This window comes from Arachis stenosperma, chromosome 6 (genome assembly GCF_014773155.1).
Source record: "Arachis stenosperma cultivar V10309 chromosome 6, arast.V10309.gnm1.PFL2, whole genome shotgun sequence".
NCBI classification, from domain to species: Eukaryota; Viridiplantae; Streptophyta; class Magnoliopsida; order Fabales; family Fabaceae; genus Arachis; species Arachis stenosperma.
The window spans coordinates 72,308,370-72,331,252 of record NC_080382.1 but is presented as its reverse complement, the minus strand read 5'-3'; the positions used below and the strand labels follow the sequence as shown (position 1 = coordinate 72,331,252).

Sequence of the window (22,883 nt, the reverse complement as noted above, 5' to 3'; positions counted from 1 at the left end):
TTCCACCTTCTTGGTAAGATCCGCTAGCTGCTTGGTGATCACCTTATTTTGAGCCAGCAGTGCATCCATGTGGTTCAGCTCCATTACTCCTCGAGTGTTACTTCTTTCAGAAGCATAGAAGTAGTCATTCTCAGCGACAGTCTCAATGACATCTATGGCTTCTTCAATGGTTTTCTTCTTGTTTAGAGAGCCCCCTGATGAATTGTCTACGGCCTTCTTTGACTCATAAGAATGACCTTCATAGAAGATGTGTAGTTGAACCCATTCATTGAACATGTCTGGTGGGCATCTTCTTGTTAAGTCCTTAAACCTCTCCCATGCCTCATAGAGAGTCTCACCATCTTGTTGCCTAAAAGTTTGCACCTCAGCTCTCAGCCTGTTGATTCTTTGAGGAGGGTAGAATCTTGCCAAAAATTTATTTACCACCTCCTCCCAATTTGTTAAGCTCTCCTTCGGGAAGGACTCCAGCCACTTAGATGCTTTGTCCCTGAGTGAGAAAGGGAACAAAAGCAATCTATAGACATCCGGATGAACACCATTAGACTTCACAATGTCACATATTCTTAGGAAGGTGGTTAGATGTTGATTGGGGTCTTCTTGGGCACTTCTTCTGAATGAACAGTTGTTCTGAACAAGGGTGATGAGCTGGGGTTTTAATTCAAAGTTGTTGGCATGTATGGTGGGCTTTTGAATGCTACTTCCACAATTTCCTGGGTTTGGATTGATGTAAGAGCCTAGAACTCTCCTTTCCTGCCCAGCATGATTCACAGGGCCTTCTCTGGCATGGTTGTGAGCTTCTTCTTCATGGTTGTTTTCCATGTTCTCCTCGATGGTTGTTTAAAAGTACTCTTCCTCTTCCTCGGCACCAACAACTCTTTTCCCTATTGCTTCCCTCCTCAATCTACAGAGGGTCCTTTCAGGTTCGGAATCAAAGGAAGTTGAAGCTCCGCTTTGTCTCCCTGTCATACAACTAACAGAGCACACAGCAAGAAAACAAACGAAGTGATTATTCTTGTTAGAGTGATTGTTAGTGTGAGTGGTACAAATTATCAAACAGTTAGTGGGTTAGTGAGCAAAATCGTAAGAAATTTCAAAGAAAAAGAAAACAACGAGGGGATAGGGGATGAGGAAGATAACTAATTGAAACTAAGAGTAAATGACTAGGCAAATTAAATAATAAAAATAAAATGCTCAATCTAGTGAACTTCCAACTTAATCATTGTTGATACAAAATCAATCCCCAGCAACGGCGCCATAAACTTGATGCACGAAAACTTGTCTCTCAACAAATTTCCCTTCGACAAGTATACCGAATTGTCGTCAAGTAAAAACTCACAATAGAGTGAGGTCGAATCCCACAGGGATTGATTGGTCAAGCAACATTAGTTGGAAGAGTGTGCTAGTTGAGCTAAACAGAATGTAGTTAAGATTTGCAGGAAATTATATGGCGGAAAAGTAAATTGCAGAAAATAAAGTGCAGAATCTTAAATGGGGATGATAAACCACTATTTTGTGATTCATATTGTGTTTAATTGTGTGGTTTTATTAGGTCTTCGCCCACTTATTCATATGATTTGCATGTATTTATAATTCCTTCCTAAAAATATTCTATGATCGAAAACTTGCTTCCTAAAGACCTTTAAGTTGTATATTTTTATCTTCCTTCATACCATTCAATGCCGTGATATGTGTGTTAAGTGTTTCAGGCTTCATAGGGCAGGAATGGCGTAAGGAATGAAGAGGAAGCGTGCAAAAATTGAAGGAACACAAGGAATTGAGGAGATGACCAGCGAGAAGTCACGCGGTCGCATGGCTCATGCGACCACGCAAAATGGAAGAAATTAGAGTGACGCGCTCGCATACCTGACGCGACCGCACGGATTGGAAGCTGCACGAACGACGCGAATGCATGGACGACGCACACGCGTGGTACGAGAAACGCTGAGTGACACAAACGCGTGGATGACGCGGCCGCGTGACGTGCGCGAGCTGCAGAATTTCAGAAGTCGCTGGCACAGATTCTGGGCCACATTTCAACCCAGTTTTCGGCCCAGAAACACATATTAGAGCCAGGGAACATGCAGAGACAAAACAACAATTCATTCCACACAATTTCGAGTTTTTAGATCTGAATTTACTCCTCCCCTAGGTTTCTGACTTGAACATTCATAAATTAGGATTTTGAAGAATTTTGGCTTTAGCTTTTGAGAAGAGTCTACCTCCGGTACTAGTCATTATAGCTTGTCATTTTACTTTTCATTTACTCTTCCATATTCTTATTTTATCCAAAGTTGACATTGGATTATTTTTCATAGTTTATTAATATAAGACTATTTTTACTTTTAATGAATCTCTTTTATTATTATTTATTATGTCTTCCTTTACTTCCCCTATTAATTTGGTAAAGTCTACAATTATGATTATGGAGTAGTCCCCCAACTTGATTGGGAGATGATTAAAAGGAGAACCTTGAGTTAGAATACTCAAGAGTTCAATTGTAATTGGTTCATTGTTGGTTGGCTTGTTAGTCACTAACTCTAATCCTTCCAAAGGGAGAGGATTAGGACTTGTGAATAGAAGTTGACTTTTAATTTGACTTTCCTTCATTCGTTGAGGGTTAACTAAATGTAAACAATTACTAATTATTAATTGCTCTTGATAAAATTCTAACAATGATAGAACTTCCAATTAATCTTCTCCCGGTCAAGATTTTATTTAAGTCATATAAATTCTCTAATTTAATTTTCCGTTCATCAAATTCAAAACCCCTTTTGAAAACCTCTGATTAATAAACTAGCACATCTTCCTGCAACTTGTTGGGAGGCGACCTGGGACTCATACTCCCAGTATTTTATTTCTAAAATTTGTGACAACCCTTTTCTAAATTGACGAGTGGATTTTTGCCGGCTAAGAACTCTACTCGCAACGCCATTTTTCTAATTAATTCTTAATCTGCCAATTTTCGCTCACGTCAATTTTTGGCGCCGTTGCCGGGGAGTTGCAATAGTGTGCTAATTTATTGATTGAAATTTATTTAATTGCATTTTTCTTTTTTATTTTGTTACTATGAGCTGCACGTTTTTTTTATTAAATGACGCGTTCACTTCCTGATCCAAGCTTACCAGTATTTGACCCTGAGATTGAAAGAACTATTTCACGTATAAGGCAAGCTCGGCGTCGGCTAGTCCTCTCCGAGGACGAACCTGAAAAGTCATCTAAGAGAGAAACAAGCTCCATCTCTACTGATCTAGTTGATTTACGTGCAGGTGACGTGGCAGCACCTAGGAGAGTCACTATCCAGGAGCAAGGAGCCCCTGATTTTACACTACAGCCATTCTGGGCACACCACCTAGCGGTGGCTGTGGACTTTGAAATAAAGACTGCACTACTCAACTTGATGCCCAAGTTTCATGGCTTACCTGCTCAAGAGCCTATCAAGCACCTTAGGGATTTTCAGACTGCTCGTTCTACTGTTAAGCGTGATGGTACTGATGAAACTTCTATTCTGTTAAAAGCTTTCCTATTCTCTCTTGAGGGGATGGCAAGAGAGTGGTACTACACTCAACCCAAAGCAACTGTTTCTAACTGGGATACGCTTAGAAGAGAATTTTTGGAAAAATTCTTTCCAGCTGAGGTTACTGATAAACTGAGGAAAGACATGTCCATGATCGTTTAGGACGAATCTGAGACTCTCTATGAATATTTGGAGAGCTTTAATAATCTTCTGGAAGCATGTCCCCACCATATGATTGACAAGATGGTGTTGCTCGACTACTTTACACAGGGCATGAAATCTCAAGATAAGACCACATTGAAAGGTGCTAGCAATGGATCTATGAAAAAATACAAGACTACAGAAAAGGCGTGGCAATTAATTAGCGACTTAGTTGAATCTACTAGGAATCACAGGCAGAAACAAAGTCGGTCAAGAGCTGTTGCAGAGGTATCCTCTAGCAAAGAGACTGCTGCTATAACTCAGAGCTTATGTGAAATGACCAACTTACTGAAGCAGATGCAACTAAGTCAACAACAAGCTCAGCATGTTCAGCCTTCTCCACCACAACACAGCCAACATTTGGTCCCACTGATGAGCGGATAATTTATACGCTTTTTGGCATAGTTTTTACATAGTTTTTAATAAGTTTAAGCTACTTTTAGGGATGTTTTTATTAGTTTTTATGTTAAATTCACATTTCTGGACTTTACTATGAGTTTATGTGTTTTTCTGTGATTTCAGGTAAATTCTGACTGAAATTGAGGGATTTGAGCAAAACTCTGAAAAAGGCTGACAAAAGGACTGCTGATGCTGTTGGATTCTGACCTCCCTGCACTCGAAATGGATTTTCTGGAGCTACAGAACTTCAATTGGCACGCTCTCAACGGCGTTGGAAAGTAGACATCCAGGGCTTTCTAGCAATATATAATAGTCCATACTTTATTCGAAGAATGACGACGTAACATGGCGTTGAACGCCAAGTTCATGCTGCTGTCTGGAGTAAAACGCCAGAAAAACGTCATGATCCGGAGTTGAACGCCCAAAACACGTCATAACTCAAAGTTCAACGCCAAGAAATGCCTTAGCTCGTGGATTGATCAAGCTCAGCCCAAGCACACACCAAGTGGGCCCCGGAAGTGAATTTATGCATCAATTACTTACTCATGTAAACCCTAGTAGCTAGTCTAGTATATATAGGACCTTTTACTATTGTATTAGACATCCTGGATTGTATTTTCTATCCTGTGATCACGTTTTAGGGGGCTGGCCATTCGGCCATGCCTGGACCTTCTGCTTATGTATTTTCAACGGTGGAGTTTCTGCACACCATAGATTAAGGGTGTGGAGCTCTGCTGTACCTCAAAGATTAATGAAGTTCTACTTTCTTTTATTCAATTCCTCTTTTATTCTTATTCCAAGATATTCATTCGTACTCAAGAACATGATGAATGTGATGAGTTAAATAACCCTCATTATCATTCTCACTGATGAACGCGCGTGATTGACAACCACTTTCGTTTTACATGCAACACAAGCTTGAATGTGTATCTCTTAGATTCCCCAACAGAATCTTCGTGGTATAAGCTAGATGGATGGCGGCATTTATGAGGATCCGGAAAGTCCAACCTTGTCTGTGGTGTTCCGAGTAGGATCCTGGGAATCCGGAAAGTCTCACCTTGTCTGTGGTATTCCGAGTAGGATTCCGGTAATGAATGACTGTGACGTGCTTCAAACTTGCAACCTGCTGGGCGTCAGTGACAGACGCAAAAGAGGGATTCTATTCCAGTAGAAAGCGGGAACCAACCGGTGATTGGCCGTACTGTGACAGAGTGCGTGAGCATTAGCTTTCACTGCGAGGATGGGATGTAGCCATCAGCCATGGGTGATGCCTCCAGACTGGTTAGCTGTGCGAGTGACAGCCGCATAGGATATTTCCCCGAGAGGAATGAAAGTAGCCACAGTTGATGGTGAACCCCTATACAAAGCTTGCCATGGAAAGGAGTAAGAAGGATTGAGTAGAAGGAATAGGAGAGCAGGCGTCCGTGAGCTCTACAGCACCTCCATTCCGCTTATCTGAAATTCCTACCAATGAATCTACATAAGTATTTCTATCCCTTTTATTATTTATTTTCTTATTTCTATTTTCGAAACCCATAAATCAATATTTAATCCGCCTAACTGAGATTTACAAGGTGACCATAGCTTGCTTCATACCAACAATCTCTGTGGATTCGACCCTTACTCACGTAAGGTTATTACTTGGACGACCCAGTACACTTGCTGGTTAGTTGAACGGAGTTGTGAAAGAAGGTCAATTTCTAAAAGGAATAATTTCACAATGATGCCAAAAGGCACAAAATAGGGATCACAATTTCGTCCACCAAGTTATTGGCGCCGTTGCCGGGGATTGTTCGAGTATGGACAAATGACGGTTCATCTTGTTGCTCAGATTAGGTAATTTTCTTTTCAAAAATCTTTTTCAAAATTTTTCTTTTATTTTTCGTTTTTCAAAACCTTATTTTCGAAAAATAGTAATAAAAATCCAAAAAAATTAGAAAATCATAAAAATCAAAAATATTTTGTGTTTCTTGTTTGAACCTTGTGTTAATTTTTAAGTTTGGTGTCAATTGCATGCTTTAAAAATTTTTCTTGCATTTTTTCGAAAATCTCATGCATTCATAGTGTTCTTCATGATCTTCAAGTTGTTCTTGACAAGTCTTCTTGTTTGATCTTGATGATTTCTTGTTTTGTGTCTTTTGTTGTTTTTCTTGTGCACTTTTGCATTCATATTTTCCATGCATTAAAGATTTCTAAGTTTGGTGTCTTGCATGTTTTCTTTGCATTAAAAATTTTTCAAAATTATGTTCTTGATGTTCATCATAATCTTCAAAGTGTTCTTGGTGTTCATCTTGACATTCATAGCATTCTTGCATGCATTCATTGTTTTGATCCAAAAATTTCATGCATAAAATATTTTTGTTGTTTTTCTCTTTCATAATTAAAAATTCAAAAATTAAAAAAAAAATATCTTTTCCTTGTTTCCCTCCAAATTTTCGAAATTTTGGGTTGACTTGGTCAAAAATTTTCAAAACTAGTTGTTTCTTACAAGTCAAGTCAAAATTTCAATTTTAAAAATCTTATCTTTTCAAAATCTTTTTCAAAAATCATATCTTTTTCATTTTTTTTATAATTTTCGAAAATTTCAAAATATTTTCTAATTTATTTTCAAAATCTTTTTCTTATCTTTAAATATAATTTTCGAAAATTCACTAATAATTAATGTGATTGGTTCAAAAATTTGAAGTTTGTTACTTTCTTGTTAAGAAAGGTTCAATCTTTAAATTCTAGAATCTTATCTTGTAGTTTCTTGTTAGTGAAGTAAATAATTTCAAAATTTTTGAATTAAATCTTTTTTTATCTTTTATTTGATCTTTTTCAAAAATTTTATCTTTTTCAAAATTTGATTTCAAAATATCTTATCTAACTTCTTATCTTCCTATCTTTTAAAATTTTGATTTCAAATCTTTTTCAATCAACTAACTAACTTTGTGTTTGTTTCTTATCTTTTTCAAAACCACCTAACTACTTCTCTCTCTTCTATTTTCGAAAATATCTCACTCTTTTTCAAAAATTCTTTTTAATTAACTAATTATTTCAAATTTTATTTTTAATTACTATTATCTTTAATTTTCGAAAATCACTAACTTCTTTTTCAAAATTATTTTCGAAATCTCCCTCCTCTTTTCTTCTTCTATTTAATTAATTAACTACTAACACTTCTCTTCACCTCTCTTCATCTAAAAAACCGAACCCCCTTCTTCATTTTTCTACCCCCTTCTTTTTCTACTAACATAAAGGAATCTCTATACTGTGACATAGAGGATTCCTCTTTCTTTTCTTGTTTTCTTCTCTTCCATATGAGCAGGAACAGGGATAAAGGCACTCTTGTTGAAATTGATCCAGAACCTGAAAGGACTCTGAAGAGAAAATTAAAAGAAGCTAAATTACAACAATCCAAAAACATCTTTAAGAGAAACAACCTTTCTTGAAATTTTCGAACAAGAGAAAGAGATGGCAGCCGAAAATAATAATAATAATGCAAGGAGAATGCTTGGAGACTTCACAAAGCCAACGTCCACGTTTGATGGAAGAAGCATCTCCATTCCTGCCATTGGAGCCAATAACTTTGAGCTTAAGCCTCAACTAGTTGCTTTAATGCAACAAAACTGCAAATTTTATGGACTTCCATCTGAAGATCCTTACCAGTTTTTAACTGAGTTCTTGCAGATCTGTGACACTGTAAAGACAAATGGAGTTAATCCTGAAGTCTATAGACTCTTGCTTTTCCCTTTTGCTGTAAGAGACAGAGCTAGAGTATGGTTGGATTCACAACCCAAAGACAGCCTGGACTCATGGGATAAGCTTGTCACTGCATTCTTAGATAAATTCTTTCCTCCTCAAAAGCTGAGCAAGCTGAGAGTGGATGTTCAAACCTTCAAACAAAAAGATGGTGAATCCCTCTATGAAGCTTGGGAAAGATACAAGCAGCTGACCAAAAGATGTCCATCTGACATGTTTTCAGAATGGACCATATTAGATATATTCTATTATGGTCTCTCTGAATTTTCGAAAATGTCACTGGATCATTCTGCAGGTGGATCTATTCACCTGAAGAAAACGCCTGAAGAGGCTCAAGAACTCATTGACATGGTTGCAAACAACCAGTTTATGTACACCTCTGAGAGGAATTCCGTGAATAATGGGGTACCTCAGAAGAAAGGAGTTCTTGAAATTGATACTCTGAATGCCATACTGGCTCAGAACAAGGTGTTGACTCAACAGGTCAACATGATCTCTCAAAATCTGAATGGATTGCAATATGCATCCAACAGTACTAGAGAGGCAGCTTCTGAAGAAGCTTATGATCCTGAAAACCCTGCCATGGCAGAGGTTAATTACTTAGGTGAACCTTATGGAAACACCTATAACTCATCATGGATAAATCATCCAAATTTCTCATGGAAGGATCAACAAAAACCTCAACAAGGTTTTAACAATGGTGGACGCAATAGGCTGAATAATAGTAAGCCATATCCATCATCTTCTCAGCAACAGACAGAGAATTCTGAACAAAATAATTCTAATTTAGCTAATATTGTCTCTGATCTGTCAAAGGCCACCTTCAGTTTCATGAATGAAACAAGATCCTCCATTAGAAATTTGGAGGCACAAGTGGGCCAGCTGAGTAAGAAAGTCATTGACACTCCTCCCAGTACTCTCCCAAGTAATACAGAAGAAAATCCAAAAGGAGAGTGCAAGGCCATTGATTTAATCAAAGTGGCCGAATGCACCAAGGAGGAGGAGGACGAAAATCCTAGTGAGGAAGACCTCCTGGGACGTTCCTCAAGCAAGAAGGAGTTTCCTATTAAGGATCCAGAGGAATCTGAGACTCATCTAGAGACCATAGAGATTCCTTTAAATCTCCTTCTGCTATTCATGAGCTCTGAAGAATATTCATCCTCTGAAGAGAATGAAGATGTGACTGGAGAGCAAGTTGCTCAATACTTAGGAGCTATCATGAAACTGAATGCCAAGCTGTTTGGTAATGAGACCTGGGAAAGTGAACCTCCCTTGCTCATTAGTGAACTAGATACTTGGATTCAGAGGACTCTACCTCAAAAGAAACAAGATCCTGGCAAGTTCTTAATACCTTGCACCATTGGCACCATGAGCTTTGAAAAAGCTCTATGTGATCTTGGGTCAGGGATAAATCTTATGCCACTCTCTGTAATGGAGAAGCTAGGAATCATTGAGGTACAACCTGCCTTGTTCTCATTACAATTGGCAGACAAGTCCATAAGACAAGCTTATGGAATAGTAGAGGACGTGCTAGTAAGGGTTGAAGGCCTTTACATCCCTACTGATTTCATAATCCTAGACACTAGGAAGGAAGATGATGAATGCATCATCCTAGGAAGACCTTTCCTAGCCACAGCAGGAGCTGTGATAGATGTCAACAGAGGAGAGTTAGTCCTTCAATTGAATGGGGACTACCTTGTGTTTCAGGCACATGGCCATCCCTCTGTGACAAAAGAGAGTAAGCATGAAGAGCTTCTCTCAGTTCAGAGTCAAGAAGAGCCCACACAGTCAAACTCTAAGTTTGGTGTTGTGAGGCCACAACCAAACTCTAAGTTTGGTGTTCAAACCCCATATCCAAACTCTAAGTTTGGTGTTGGGAATACCACACTTAAGTTGACCTGATCACCTTGTGGCTCCATGAGAGCCACTGTCAAGCTATTGACATTAAAGAAGCGCTTGTTGGGAGGCAACCCAATTTTATTTATCTAATTTTATTTTATTTTGTTTCTTTGTTATTTTTATGTTTAATTAGGTACATGATCATGAGGAGCCACGAAAAAATCAAAAAAATTAAAAACAGAGTCAAAAACAGAAGAAAAAATTTTTTTCACCCTGGAGGACGCACGGGCTGGCGTTCAGCGTCCAGAAGGAGCATCTGGCTGGCGTTCAACGCCAGAACAGAGCATCTTTCTGGCGCTGAACGCCCAAAACAAGCTACATCCTGGCGTTTAACGCCAGAATGCGCACACAGAGGACAATCTGGCGCTGAACGCCAGAAACAAGCTTGAAACTGGCATTCAACGCCAGAAACAAGCATCACATGGGCGTTTAACGCCCAGAACGTGCATCAATGGGCGTTTGAACGCCAGAATGATGCATGAAGGCATGTTACATGCCTATATGGTGAAGGAATGGTATTTGTTTTCACCTCAGGATCTGTGGACCCCACAGGATCCCCACTACAGGATCTGTGGACCCCACAGGATCCCCACCTAACATATTCCCACCTTACTTTCTAATTCTAGTTTTTGTGATGTGATTCCCCATGTCACAATTCCCAATCTTCTTCATCAATCACCTCAATTCCTCTTCCCAATTACTCCATTCACCATTCAAATCAACCTCCTCTTCCCCATACACCCCACCTACCTCCATCAAAATTCAAATTCAATTTCCCACCCATTCCCACCCAATTTGGCCGAACCTATACCCTCCCCTCTCCCTATAAATACCCTTCTTTTCTTTTACATTTTCACACAACATAAACCCACATTCTCCCACATAGCCAAACCCTCTCTTCTCCCTCTCTACCATATTTTCTTCTTCTTCTTCTACTCTTCTTTTCTTTTTTTGCTTGGGGACAAGCAAATTTTAAGTTTGGTGTGGTAAAAAGCCTAAGCTTTTTGTTTTTCATTCACCATCAATGGCACCCAAGACCGGAGTTTCCTCAAGAAAAGGGAAAGGGAAAGCAAAAGCTTCCACTTCCGAGTCATGGGAGAAAGAGAGATTTATCTCCAAAAGCCATCAAGACCACTTCTATGATGTTGTGGCAAAGAAGAGGTTGGGAAGTCATAACCAACCCCATGCAACAAGTCGGATTATTGATGGTACAAGAGTTCTATGCCAATGCATGGATCACTAGGAACCATGACCAAAGTATGAATCCAAGCCCAAAGAATTATCTCACAATGGTTAGGGGGAAATACTTGGATTTTAGTCCGGAAAATGTGAGGTTGGCGTTTCACTTACCCATGATGCAAGGTGATGAACGCCCCTACACAAGAAGGGTCAACTTTAACCAAAGGTTGGACCAAGTCCTTATGGACATATGTGTGGAGGGCGCCCAATGGAGAGTAGACTCCAAAGGCAAGCCAGTCCAACTAAGAAGACTGGACCTCAAGCCTGTAGCTAGAGGATGGTTGGAGTTCATTCAAAGATCCATCATCCCTACAAGCAACCGATCTGAAGTTACTGTGGATCGGGCCATCATGGTTCATAGCATCATGATTGGAGAGGAGGTGGAAGTTCTTGAAGTTATCTCCAATGAACTCTACAAAATAGCTGACAAGCCTTCATACATGGCACGGCTAGCCTTCCTCCACCTTATATGCCATCTATGTTACTCAGCTGGAGTTATCATAGAAGGAGATGTCTCCATTGAAGAAGACAAGCCCATTACCAAGAAAAAGATGGAGCAAACAAGGGAAGCTCCTCACGGCCTCCAAGAAGAACATGAGGAAGCGCATCATCAACAAATGCCTCAAGGAATGCACTTTCCTCCTAACAACTATTGGGAGCAACTCAACACCTCCTTAGAGGATTTGAGCCATAATGTTGAACAACTAAGGGTGGAACATCATGAACACGCCCTCACTCTCCAAGAAATAAGAGAAGATCAAAGAGCAATGAGGGAGGAGCAACAAAGGCAAGGAAGGGACATAGAAGAGTTGAAGAACATCATTGGTCCTTCAAAAAGAAGATGCCACTAAGGTGGATTCATTCCTTGTTCTTTATTTCTTTCTGTTTTTGGTTTTTAATGCTATGTTTATCTATGTTTTTGTGTCTCTATTTCATAATCATTAGTGTGTAACCATGCCTTAAAGCTATGAATAAAATCCATTAGTCCTTCACCTCTCTTAAAAGAAAAATGTTTTAATTCAAAAGAACAAGAAGTACATAATTTTCGAAATTATTAGTGAAATTAGTTTAATTATATTGATGTGGTGGCAATAATTTTTGTCTTCTGAATGAATGATTGAACAGTGCATATGTCTTTTGATCTTGTTGTTTATGAGTGTTTAAAATTATTGGTTCTTGAAAGAATGAGGAACAAAGAGAAATGTTATTGATGATCTGAAAAACATCATGAAATTGATTCTTGAAGCAAGAAAAAGCAGTCAAAAAAAAAAAAAAGAGGCGAAAATTCCAAAAGCAAGGATCCAAGGCTTTGAGCATCAATGGATAGGAGGGCCCAAGGAAACTAAATCCTGGCCTAAGCGGCTAAATCAAGCTGTCCCTAACCATGTGCTTGTGTCATGAAGGTCCAAGTGAAAAGCTTGAGACTGAGTGGTTAAAGTCGTGATCCAAAGCAAAGAGTGTGCTTAAGAGCTTTGGACACCACTAATTGGGGACTTTAGCAAAGCTAAGTCACAATCTGAAAAGGTTCACCCAGTTATGTGTCTGTGGCATTTGTGTATCCGGTGGTAATACTGGAAGACAAAGTGCTTAGGGCCACAGCCAAGACTCATAAGTAGCTGTGTTCAAGAATCAAGATGCTTAACTAGGAAAGTCAATAACACTATCCCAAATTCTAAATTCCCCCAGAGACGCCAATACCTCTAAACTACAAAGGAAAAAGTGAGATGCCAAAGCTGTTCAGAAGCAAAAAGCTACAAGTCCCGCTCATGTAATTAAATTAATATTCATTGATATTTTGGACTTTATAGTATATTCTCTTCTTTTTATCCTATTTGATTTTCAGTTGCTTGGGGACAAGCAACAATTTAAGTTTGGTGTTGTGATGAGCGGATAATTTATACGCTTTTTGGCATAGTTTTTACATAGTTTTTAATAAGTTTAAGCTACTTTTAGGGATGTTTTTATTAGTTTTTATGTTAAATTCACATTTCTGGACTTTACTATGAGTTTGTGTGTTTTTCTGTGATTTCAGGTAAATTCTGACTGAAATTGAGGGATTTGAGCAAAACTCTGAAAAAGGCTGACAAAAGGACTGCTGATGCTGTTGGATTCTGACCTCCCTGCACTCGAAATGGATTTTCTGGAGCTACAGAACTTCAATTGGCACGCTCTCAACGGCGTTGGAAAGTAGACATCCAGGGCTTTCCAGCAATATATAATAGTCCATACTTTATTCGAAGAATGACGACGTAACATGGCGTTGAACGCCAAGTTCATGCTGCTGTCTGGAGTAAAACGCCAGAAAAACGTCATGATCCGGAGTTGAACGCCCAAAACACGTCATAACTCAAAGTTCAACGCCAAGAAATGCCTTAGCTCGTGGATTGATCAAGCTCAGCCCAAGCACACACCAAGTGGGCCCCGGAAGTGAATTTATGCATCAATTACTTACTCATGTAAACCCTAGTAGCTAGTCTAGTATATATAGGACCTTTTACTATTGTATTAGACATCCTGGATTGTATTTTCTATCCTGTGATCACGTTTTAGGGGGCTGGCCATTCGGCCATGCCTGGACCTTCTGCTTATGTATTTTCAACGGTGGAGTTTCTGCACACCATAGATTAAGGGTGTGGAGCTCTGCTGTACCTCAAAGATTAATGAAGTTCTACTTTCTTTTATTCAATTCCTCTTTTATTCTTATTCCAAGATATTCATTCGTACTCAAGAACATGATGAATGTGATGAGTTAAATAACCCTCATTATCATTCTCACTGATGAACGCGCGTGATTGACAACCACTTTCGTTTTACATGCAACACAAGCTTGAATGTGTATCTCTTAGATTCCCCAACAGAATCTTCGTGGTATAAGCTAGATGGATGGCGGCATTTATGAGGATCCGAAAAGTCCAACCTTGTCTGTGGTGTTCCGAGTAGGATCCTGGGAATCCGGAAAGTCTCACCTTGTCTGTGGTATTCCGAGTAGGATTCCGGTAATGAATGACTGTGACGTGCTTCAAACTTGCAACCTGCTGGGCGTCAGTGACAGACGCAAAAGAGGGATTCTATTCCAGTAGGAAGCGGGAACCAACCGGTGATTGGCCGTACTGTGACAGAGTGCGTGAGCATTAGCTTTCACTGCGAGGATGGGATGTAGCCATCAGCCATGGGTGATGCCTCCAGACTGGTTAGCTGTGCGAGTGACAGCCGCATAGGATATTTCCCCGAGAGGAATGAAAGTAGCCACAGTTGATGGTGAACCCCTATACAAAGCTTGCCATGGAAAGGAGTAAGAAGGATTGAGTAGAAGGAATAGGAGAGCAGGCGTCCGTGAGCTCTACAGCACCTCCATTCCGCTTATCTGAAATTCCTACCAATGAATCTACATAAGTATTTCTATCCCTTTTATTATTTATTTTCTTATTTCTATTTTCGAAACCCATAAATCAATATTTAATCCGCCTAACTGAGATTTACAAGGTGACCATAGCTTGCTTCATACCAACAATCTCTGTGGATTCGACCCTTACTCACGTAAGGTTATTACTTGGACGACCCAGTACACTTGCTGGTTAGTTGAACGGAGTTGTGAAAGAAGGTCAATTTCTAAAAGGAATAATTTCATAATGATGCCAAAAGGCACAAAATAGGGATCACAATTTCGTCCACCACCCACAAAGAGTATGTGGGATCTGTGCAGATTACAGTCATTATACTGATGAGTCTCCGGAAATCCAACAGGAAGACCACACTGTGGCAGCCACTCATAGCTTCTATGACCGCCCCAATCAAGGGTATAATCAAAGTGGCAGCTACAACCATGGATGGCAGGATAACCCCAACCAAGGTTGGAGGGACAATCCTAACAGAGGAGGCAGAGATAACAATAGAAACTAGAGGTGGAATAACAATAACAACTTCAGGCAGCAGAATCAGAATCAGGCCTACAGAGCACCTCATCTAAGGCAGTCTCAAGCATCTCAATAGACCCCTCAGATCACTTATCCCTCTTCATTTCATAATGATGAGTTACTACAATCTATTGATCAGAGACAGCAGGCCATAGAAAACAACCTTACTTCTACTCTAAATGGTCTGAACTCTACCTTGCAAGCCCTTGTCTCACAGATTGGATCGCTAAATAACTCTAACAACCCGTCCTCAAGCTCTGGTGGACTCCCCTCTCAACCATTACCTAACCCCAAGGGTGGCATCAATGCCATTACCCTGAGATCTGGAACCAAACTGCAAGATAGGAATCCAGAGGAATCAAGCCCATCAGAACACGCCCCAGCTGCGGACACGGTTGAGGTAGAGGATGTTAAAGAAGCAGATGAAGCACAAGACATGGCTGAAGCAAAAGCAGCCCAACCAAGGAATGCAGAACCCCAGCAAACTGAAGCTATAAAGGACGCCACTCCTATTCCATTTCCACACCTTGCTAAGAAGCCCAGAAAGCAGTTGGAACTTGATCCCAAAATGGTAGAGATCTTCAAAAAGGTTGAGGTAACTGTTCCCCTTTCTGATGTTATTCAGCAAGTGCCTAAATATGCAAAGTTTCTAAAAGACTTGTGCATACATAAAGATAAAATTAATGAATTAGAAACTATTCCTTTAGGTAGTTCTATATCTGCTTTAATAGGAAATATACCTACAAAATGTAGTGACCCAAGCCCATGCATGGTTAACTGTACCATTGGAGGTGTGGTATTTTCTGACTCTATGTGTGATTTAGGAGCATGCGTGAGTATTATGCCCTTGTCTATATATAATGCTTTAACGCTCCCTCCCTTAAAAAGGTCGACAGCTTGTTTTGTGTTAGCAGATAAAAGCATTATCACAGTGGTTGGAATTGCTGAAGATGTATTAGTGAGCATTAAGGGGCTCACGTTTCCCATTGATTTTTAAATCCTGGAGATACCACAAAATGACTCAGGGAGACCTTCGTCAATCCTGCTTGGTAGAACATTTTTGAAGACTTCAAAATTCAAGCTGGATGCCTTTTTGGGTACCTATTCCTTTGAGGTAGATGGCAGAACAGTGAGCTTCAATCTAGATGAAGCTATGAAGCATCTCCCTGAAGATCACTCCATATTCCAATGTGACATCATTGATGAGATTATAGCTGCAACCCACCAGGAAGAAATGAAAGAGAGTCACATGGAGCAGGATCCGAGTGTGGGGACACCCTCTGAACATACTGAAGATTCATTACCATTTTCACCAGCCCCAGAAAATCCAGAACCAAACCATGAGCAGAAAATGGAATTAAAGCCCCTTCCTCCACATCTCAAGTATGCGTACCTTGAGGACAAGCAGAAGTTTCCAGTTATCATTGCAAGGGAGCTCACTTCCCAACAAGAAGAATAATTGCTTAGTGTATTGAGGACGCATAAGAGAGCAATTGGATGGAGCTTGGCGGATATAGTAGGCATCACCCCTCAAGTTTGTGAACATAGAATATTCTTAGAAGAAGGAGCAAAGCCTATCTGTCAACCTCAGAGAAGATTGAATCCTACCATCTTAGAAGTTGTCAAGAAGAAAGTAACCAGACTACTTGAAGCAGATATCATTTACCCCATTTCAGATAGCGAATGGGTCAGCCCAGTACAAGTGGTGCCCAAGAAGTCTAGAGTCACAACAATAAGAAATGAGCAAGGAGAACTTCTGACAACCAGAGTGCAGAACGCATGGAGAGTTTGCATTGACTACAAGCGTCTCAACCAAGCCACTCGCAAGGATCATTATCCCTTGCCATTCATTGATCAGATGCTTGATCGCCTGTCAGGTAAATCTCACTACTGCTTTTTAGATGGTTATACAGGTAATTTTCAAATCCATATAGCTCTTGAGGATCAGGAAAAGACTACCTTTACATGTCCTTTTGGGACTTATGCTTATAAAAGAATGCCCTTTGGCTTGTGCAATGCACCAGCTACTTTCCAGAGGTGTATGATGAGTCTTTTCTCTAATCTCATTGAGACTTGTATGGAAGTTTTTATGGATGACTTTAGCGTTTATGGTGATTCATTTAACCTTTGCTTGGATAGTTTGTCTAAAGAATTGGACAGGTGTGTTAATTCAAACCTTGTTTTAAATTTTGAAAAGTGTCATTTTATGGTAAAACAAGGTATTGTTCTAGGACATGTTGTCTCCAATACCGGTATCTCTGTAGACCCAGCAAAGGTCGATGTTATTTCTAGTTTACCTTACCCCTCCTCTGTGAGGGAAGTCCGTTCGTTCCTTGGCCATGCAGGTTTTTACAGGAGATTCATTAAGGACTTTAGTAAGGTAGCACTACCATTATCCAGACTATTGTAGAAAGACATTGAGTTTGAGTTCAGTGAGGATTGCAAACAAGCGTTTGATAAGCTAAAGACCGCCTTGACTCAAGCTCCGATTGTGAGGGGACCAGACTGGAGTCAACCATTTGAAATCATGTGTGACGCCTCCAATCATGAAGTAGGAGCAGCACTGGCTCAACATGAAGGTAACGACCCTTTTGTAATTGCTTATGCATCTAAGACTTTAGATGCTGCTCAATCTAATTACACTACTACTAAAAAAGAGCTTCTAGCTATTGTTTTTGCTCTAGATAAATTCTGAGCCTATTTACTTGGTACTAAGGTGGTAGTGTACTCAGATCATGCAGCTCTAAAGTATTTATTAGCTAAAAAGGAGTCTAAACCAAGGCTAATACGTTGGATGCTACTGCTGCAAGAATTTGATCTGGAAATTAAAGATAGGAGTGGTAACCAAAATTTAGTGGTTGACCACTTGAGTCGCCTTGAGCACATTAAAGATGACTCCATTCCTATCAATGATAATTTCCCATTTGATAGCTTACAGGCAGTATCTGATGTAGCCCCCTGGTATGCACCTGTAGCTAATTATCTAGTTAGCCATACTTTTCCTCCAAATTTTACTAAGCATCAGAGAGACAAGCTGAAAAGCGAGTCCAAATATTATGTATGGGATGACCCATATCTATGGAGGTGTGGTGCTGACCAGGTAATTAGACGGTGTGTACCTCAATCAAAATTCCAGTCCATTTTAGAGGCCTGCCACTCATCTGAGAGTGGAGGACATTTTGGCCTTCAACGAACTGCTAGAAAAGTTTTAGACTGTGGATTCTGGTGGCCTACTCTTTTTAAAGATGTTGCTGATCTTTGTAAATCTTGTCCTCTGATGAGCGGATAATTTATACGCTTTTTGGCATTGTTTTTAGTATGTTTTTAGTATGATTTAGTTAGTTTTTAGTATATTTTTATTAGTTTTTAGTTAAAATTCACTTTTCTGGACTTTACTATGAGTTTGTGTGTTATTCTGTGATTTCAGGTATTTTCTGGCTGAAATTGAGGGACCTGAGCAAAAATCTGATTCAGAGACTGAAAAGGACTGCAGATGCTGTTGGATTCTGACCTCCCTTCACTCGAAGTGGATTTTCTGGAGCTACAGAAGCCCAATTGGCGCGCTCTCAACGGCGTTGGAAAGTAGACATTCTGGGCTTTCCAGCAATATATGATAGTTCATACTTTGCCCAAGATTTGATGGCCCAAACCGGCGTTCAAAGTCACCCTCAGAAATTCCAGCGTTAAACGCCGGAACTGGCACCTAAATGGGAGTTAAACGCCCAAACTGGTATAAAAGCTGGCGTTTAACTCCAAGAAGAGTCTCTACACGAAATTGCTTCATTGCTCAGCCCAAGCACACACCAAGTGGGCCCGGAAGTGGATTTTTATGTCATTTACTCATCTCTGTACACCCTAGGCTACTAGTTTTCTATAAGTAGGACCTTTTACTATTGTATTTTCATCTTGGTTCTTCTGGTTCCCTCTCTGGGGCCGAAACCAATGATCACTTTTGTACTTATGTATTTTCAACGGTGGAGTTTCTACACACCATAGATTAAGGTGTGGAGCTCTGCTGTACCTCGAGTATTAATGCAATTACTATTGTTCTTCTATTCAATTCCGCTCATTCTTGTTCTAAGATATTCATTCGCACTCAAGAACTTGATGAATGTGATGATTATGTGACGCTCATCATCATTCTCACTCATGAACAAAGTGACTGAAAACCACTCGTGTTCTACAAGCAAACAAGGTTCTAATGTTTATCTCTTGGATTCCTGATACATGATGCATGGTTGATCGCCTGACAACCGAGTGCTCGCCTGACAAACGAGCCAGCCATTCCATGAGATCAGAGTCTTCGTGGTATAGGCAAGAACTGATGGCGGCATTCAAGAGAATCCGGAAGGTCTAACCTTGTCTGTGGTATTCTGAGTAGGATTCAATGATTGAATGACTGTGACGTGCTTCAAACTCCTAGCAGGCAGGGCGTTAGTGACAGACGCAAAAGAATCACTGGATTCTATTCCGGCCTGACCGAGAACCGACAGATGGATAGCCGTGCCGTGACAGGGTGTGTTGAACATTTCCACTGAGAGGATGGGAGGTAGCCACTGACAACGGTGAAACCCTTGCATAAGCTTGCCATGGAAAGGAGTAAGAAGGATTGGATGAAGACAGTAGGAAAGCAGAGAGACGGAAGGGAAAGCATCTTCATACGCTTATCTGAAGCTCTCACCAATGATTTACATAAGTATCTCTATCTTTATCTTTATGTTTTATTCGTATATCACCCATACCCATTTGAGTCTGCCTGACTAAGATTTACAAGGTGACCATAGCTTGCTTCATACCAACAATCTCCGTGGGATCGACCCTTACTCGCGTAAGGTTTATTACTTGGACGACCCAGTGCACTTGCTGGTTAGTTGTGCGAAGTTGTGTTTATGCCATGGTATTGAGCACCAAGCCTTTGGAGCCATTACTAGGGATTATTTGAGTTGTAGTGATCACAATTTCGCACACCAAGTTTTTGGCGCCGTTGCCGGGGATTGTTTTATGTATGGACAACTGACGGTTCATCTTGTTGCTTAGATTAGGTATTTTTCTTCAGAGTTCTTAAGAATGAATTCTAGTGTTTCAAGGTGATATTCTTATCATCACCAAAGCTGATTGATCTTCATCAATTTAGCTCTTGAATGCAATGTCTTGCTGAAGCTTGGCTAGCCATGTCTAATTCCTTTAGACTGAAGCTTTAGACTAACATTGCATGATTCCTGGAATTCTCATTAAGAATTTTGATACCTTTATTTTCTTTTTCCACTTAAATTTCGAAAAAGCACAAAAAAAAAATTTACAAAATCATAAAATCCAAAAATATTTCTTGTTTGAGTCTAGAGTCTCATGTTAAGTTTGGTGTCAATTGCATGTTTTTGCATTCATGCATGTGCCTTCATTAATCTTCAAGTTATTCTTGATGATTTTCTGGCTCTAATCTTTAAATTCTTTTGACTTGAGTGTTTTGTGTGTCTCATATGCATTCTCATTAGTGTCAGTAGTATACAAACTGCTAAGTTTGGTGTCTTGCATGCATTGTTATTTGATTCTTGTTGCATTTTGATTTTTCCTTATTATTAAAAATCCAAAAAAAAATTTTAATTTGTGTCTTCTCAAGTCAATAATACAGAGAATTGACGATTCAGAACATACAGCAGAGGAATTACACAGAAAAAGCTGGGCGTTAAAAACGCCCAGTAAAGAAGGACAGACTGGCGTTTAAACGCCAGCCAGGGTACCTGGTTGGGCGTTTAACGCCCAAAAGGGTATAGTTTTGGGCGTTAAACGCCAGAATATGCACCATTCTGGGCGTTTAACGCCAGGATGGCACAAGGGGGAGGATTTTGTTTTCAAATCAATTTTTTTTCAAGTTTTCAAAGTTTTTCAAAATCAAATCTTTTTCAAATCATATCTTTTCAATCAAATGTTTTCAAAATCAATTTCTTTCCTTTTTCAAAGATACTTGCTAACAATTAATGATTTGATTGAACATTTCAAGTATGTTGCCTTTTCTGTTGAGAAAGGTTTAATGTTTGAATCATATCTTTTCTTGTTAGGCAAGTCATTAATTTTTAAAATCAAATCTTTTTAAAATGTTTTTCAAATCATATCTTCTCAATCACATCTTTTTTTAAAACCAATCGTATCTTTTTAATCACATCTTTTTCAAAATAGTTTTCAATCAAACCTTTTTGATTTCTAATTTCAGAATCTTTTTCAAAAATCATTTTTTTTACTCAGTTTTCGAAAATTAAAGACTATTTTTCAAAATGTTTTCAAAATCCTTTACTTAATTTTCGAAAATTACCTCCCTTCTTCTCACATCCTTCTATTTATGGACTGACACTATTCCTTAATGCAAAATTCGAACTCCATCTTCTTTGATAAGTTCGAATTTTTTACTTCTGTCTTCTATTTTTCTTTTCCTCTGACACCTAAAGGAATCTCTATACTGTGACATAGAGGATTCCACATTTTCTTGTTCCCTTCTCTTTCTTATGAGCAGGAGCAAAGACAAAAGCATTCTTGTTGAGGCTGATCCTGAACCTGAAAGGACCTAGAAGAGAAAGCTAAGAGAAGCCAAAGCACAACTCTCTGTAGAGGACCTAACAGAAATCTTCAAAGAAGAAGAACACATGGCAGCCGAAAACAACAACAATGCCAACAATGCAAGGAAGGTGCTGGGTGACTTTACTGCACCTACTCCCGACTTTTATGGGAGAAGCATCTCTATCCCTGCCATTGGAGCAAACAACTTTGAGCTTAAGCCTCAATTAGTTTCTCTAATGCAACAGAATTGCAAGTTTCATGGACTTCCATTGGAAGATCCTCATCAGTTTTTAGCTGAATTCTTGCAAATCTGTGACACTGTCAAGACTAATGGGGTTGACCCTGAGGTCTACAGACTTATGCTATTCCCTTTTGCTGTAAGAGACAGAGCTAGGACATGGTTGGACTCACAACCTAAAGAAAGCTTGGACTCATGGGAAAAGCTAGTCAATGCCTTCTTGGCAAAGTTCTTTCCACCTCAAAAATTGAGTAAGCTTAGAGTGGAAGTCCAAACCTTCAGACAGAAGGATGGAGAATCCCTCTATGAAGCTTGGGAAAGATACAAACAATTAATCAGAAAATGTCCTTCTGACATGCTTTCTGAATGGAGCATCATAGATATTTTCTATGATGGTCTCTCTGAACTATCCAAGATGTCTTTGGATAGCTCGGCTGGAGGATCTCTTCATTTGAAGAAGACGCCTACAGAAGCTCAAGAGCTGATTGAAATGGTTGCAAATAACCAATTCATGTACACTTCTGAAAGGAATCCTGTGAACAATGGGACTAATCAGAAGAAAGGAGTTCTTGAGATTGATACTCTGAATGCCATTTTGGCTCAGAACAAGATATTGACTCAACAAGTCAATTTGATTTCTCAAAGTCTGTCTGGAATGCAAAATGCACCAAGCAGTACTAAGGATGCTTCATCTAAAGAAGAAGCTTATGATCCTGAGAACCCTTCAATGGAAGAGGTGAATTACCTAGGAGAACCCTATGGAAACACCTATAATTCTTCATGGAGAAATCACCCAAATCTCTCATGGAAGGATCAACAGAGACCTCAACAAGGTTTCAACAACAATAATGGTGGAAGAAACAGGTTTAGCAATGGCAAGCATTTTCCATCATCTTCTCAGCAACAGACAGAGAATTCTAAGCAGAACAACTCTGACTTAGCAACCATGGTCTCTGATCTAATCAAAACCACTCAAAGTTTCATGACTGAAACAAGGTCCTCCATTAGGAATTTGGAGGCACAAGTGGGACAGCTGAGCAAAAAAATTACTGAACTCCCTCCTAGTACTCATCCAAGCAATACAGAAGAAAATCCAAAAGGAGAGTGCAAGGCCATCAACATGGCCGAATTTGGAGAGGAAGGAGAGGAAGTGAACGCCACTGAGGAAGACCTCAATGGGCGTGCACTA

The 22,883-nt window shown here is 39.6% G+C and overlaps 2 non-coding genes across 2 annotated transcripts; one reads left to right on the top strand and one right to left on the bottom strand.

The window, feature by feature from the left end:
• The first annotated feature begins 274 nt into the window (after positions 1 to 274).
• Positions 275 to 378, top strand: LOC130937833 (small nucleolar RNA R71). Its single transcript, XR_009069029.1, has one exon. It is a non-coding gene; the product is annotated as a small nucleolar RNA R71 (small nucleolar RNA).
• Positions 379 to 21,947: 21,569 nt separating this feature from the next.
• On the bottom strand, positions 21,948 to 22,055 carry LOC130937245 (small nucleolar RNA R71). Its single transcript, XR_009068470.1, has one exon. It is a non-coding gene; the product is annotated as a small nucleolar RNA R71 (small nucleolar RNA).
• Positions 22,056 to 22,883: the final 828 nt, after the last annotated feature.